This window comes from Vanessa tameamea, chromosome 27, assembly GCF_037043105.1.
Source record: "Vanessa tameamea isolate UH-Manoa-2023 chromosome 27, ilVanTame1 primary haplotype, whole genome shotgun sequence".
Lineage (NCBI taxonomy): Eukaryota > Metazoa > Arthropoda > Insecta > Lepidoptera > Nymphalidae > Vanessa > Vanessa tameamea.
In genome coordinates, this window is record NC_087335.1 from 3,576,991 (window position 1) to 3,580,025 (window position 3,035).

The following is a 3,035-nucleotide window of genomic DNA, read 5'->3' on the forward strand; positions in this document are numbered from 1 at the left end:
TTGACCGAGTTGAGTTGAATGTTTCTGAAAAAAAGAATTCGAGTGTTTAGGTATGTTGTAAGAAATATCAACGCTGCTTAAATACGTTGCTTAGCGGACGTTTAGTCAAAAAGAAAGCTGTCTCATTCAGTCGTCATTGGTTTCGCATTCAAAGGAAAAAGACACAACATTGTTTAACATATCATCCGTTAATCAACGTCTTTAAAAATACCGTGGTTTAAATTTATAAATAATACATTATAATTTGTTATAAATTATAATTGATTATACTTTTTCATCCCATTTTTTTTATGAATAAGAATACTATATAAACTGTATTCCTCAAACATAGGAATTATGACGTTAAATAAACAATATTATTTAAAATTGGAAAAAAAATATGTTTCAAAATTACGACGCAATGATAAATAAATTGTCATTTTATTTAGCAAAAAGATAGACATAAAAGAGTATTTACTTTATCGTTGTCGACTAGCTAAAATTAAACAAAAAAAAAATTTTATTAATTGAGTAATTATTTGAGTATATTATTTTATTTTCACTGCCAAACTTTTTTTATTGACTTACTTGTAAGCGAACACTTTTTAATTTTCTTCGGGTATGCTGTAAAGCAAATTATTCAAAGATTTACAATATTGAATCTTTCATGAATCAAAAATAATATTTTTTATAAACAATTATGAACCTGTTCTTGATCCTCATCGTCCTGCTGGTTCGGCTATAGTAATAAAAAAGTGAAAAATTACCATTGATAAATATCTTTGACAGATAGATCTTTAAGAAAAAAAAAAAATACCGCCAAATTTATTACTATTATTGCCGCCTCAATAAAGTAAATTTATATCTATCTCTTTGTCAATTACCGAATTCGGATTTTTTGTTTTATTAATATTATAATATAATTGTACTCTTCGCTTATAAATTATACGGTAAGATATAAAAAAAAAAAACTTACTGCAGGCAAAGCCAAGACAACGATCAGGCAAAAAGCGAAAACGATTAGAAGTTTCATATTGTCTGATATGTTTCACCAACTCACTAGTAATGATACGAAATAAACCTAGGCTTTTTATATTGTTTTTTTTAATCTGTGACGAATATTTCAAAATGGCGTCCGTGTTTATTAATTAACTATGAAATTTAAGTTGTCAACAAATTAACGTTATCATTAAATACAAATGCTTATCGTTCTATAAAGGTGTGAATATTAACTTTCGTATGGTAATTCAATAATTAAGTAATCATAGAAATATATAATTATTTATAGGAAAATATAGGTAATCTTTTTTTTGTCACCAATAAACTTAATAATAAAATGAATAACGCATTACGGGTTTCCCCCACGTGAAGTGGGGGTATTGTGGAACTCGCCGATGCCCAGAACGACTAGTACACCGGAATACCTAATAAAAAACCAACGGTACCCTCTCCGGCCCTTCGATGGGCGCCACGGGATCACTTTCGCATGATACCGTGACGATATAATCTGTGCTTATATTATAAATATGAAAGTAACTCTGACTCTCTGTCTGTTACTTTTTCACAGATTTTTTTACGAAGCGAGCTTGAAGTCCAAGTATGGACATGGACTTCTTTTTTTAACCCATTAAGGATAATGTTGGGGATAGCGAGTTGTAATCAAGTTCTTGAAACATTTTCGTCAAAAATTGTATTCTAAGCAGATGAAGCCACGAGTTCAACTAGAGAGATTTCCCCCCAAAAGCCAATTACTAGGGTGACTTGGTAGTTAGGTAGTGAGTACGTAAACGTACTACGTGCAGATTCTTTCATTATCCGATGGGATGGGAAATCCTACGTGAAATTTCGCCTGAATGTACGCTTCAATTATGAACAACAATATCCAACATCACTGAAATTGATATTGCTTTATTAAGCCCGAAGCAGAAACATAGACCAAAGACAAGTTTTAAACAATAAAGCTATATGCAAACATATAAAAATGTATATAACAATGAAGTAGTAATAAATATCAGTTAGTATTAAAAAGTAGTAAAATTGTCTTTGATTAGGGGATAGCGTCAATAGTAACTAATTAGCATTAGCAGCCTGTAAATTTCCCACTGCTGGGCTAAAGGCCTCCTCTCCCTTTGAGGAGAAGGTTTGGAGCATATTCCACCACGCTGCTCCAATGCGGGTTGGCGGAATACACATGTGGCAGAATTTCGTTGAAATTAGACACGTGCAGGTTTCCTCACGATGTTTTCCTTCACCGCCGAGCACGAGATGAATTATAAACACAAATTAAGCACATGAAAATTCAGTGGTGCCTGCCTGGGTTTGAACCCGAAATCATCGGTTAAGATGCACGCGTTCTAACCACTGGGCCATCTCGGGTAACTAAACAAGATCGATAATATCAACTCAACATTGATAATAATGTATTAGTGATATTATTATTTTTTACTATTATTATTTTACTTTATAATTTGCTTGTCGTCGGTCAGATGATATCAAGTATTTTATTAACCCCAACGTAAAAAGATTAGTGCCCCAGTCTGTGGCATCGTGGCATACCTCCTAAGGGAATGAGCTAATCAGATATTCTACCGCCAAACAGCAATACGTTGTGTTCCGATTTGAAGGGTGAGTGAGCTAGTGTAATTAAAGGCAAAAGGGATATAACATTCTCAAGCTTTGTAGCGCGTTGAAGATGTAAGGAATGGTCGAAATTACTAACTGCGTTAATGTCAATGTGCGATGGTGATCACTTAAAGTCGTCGGTCTGTTGTCTGTCCGCCTGTAATAATTTTGTTATTACATAACTTAAAGTTGAAATTATACGTGTTGGTTCAGTTTCGATGACAGGGCATTTTTATCATGACCTAATTCTTTATCCAGGTTTAACTCCAGAGACAATATCTCTTTAAGGCCAGCAGCAAAGACAAGAAATGATGAATGTAAAAGTTCATAATAGAAATGATTTTAATCTCTTAAGGTTATTATTATAAATCTTGACTGACTATTTAATATAATTCTTTTTATTTTTTATTTTCTCATGAAAGCTAATTTTTGAA

At 32.4% G+C, this 3,035-nt stretch overlaps 1 long non-coding RNA gene across 1 annotated transcript; it reads right to left on the reverse strand.

Annotated features, from left to right (window-relative positions):
- LOC135194185 (uncharacterized) lies at positions 1 to 1,020 on the reverse strand. Its single transcript, XR_010309697.1, has 5 exons — positions 956 to 1,020; positions 686 to 718; positions 568 to 603; positions 458 to 475; positions 1 to 24 (listed from the first exon to the last, which is right to left on the reverse strand). It is a non-coding gene; the product is annotated as an uncharacterized LOC135194185 (long non-coding RNA).
- Between the last annotated feature and the right edge of the window lie 2,015 nt (positions 1,021 to 3,035).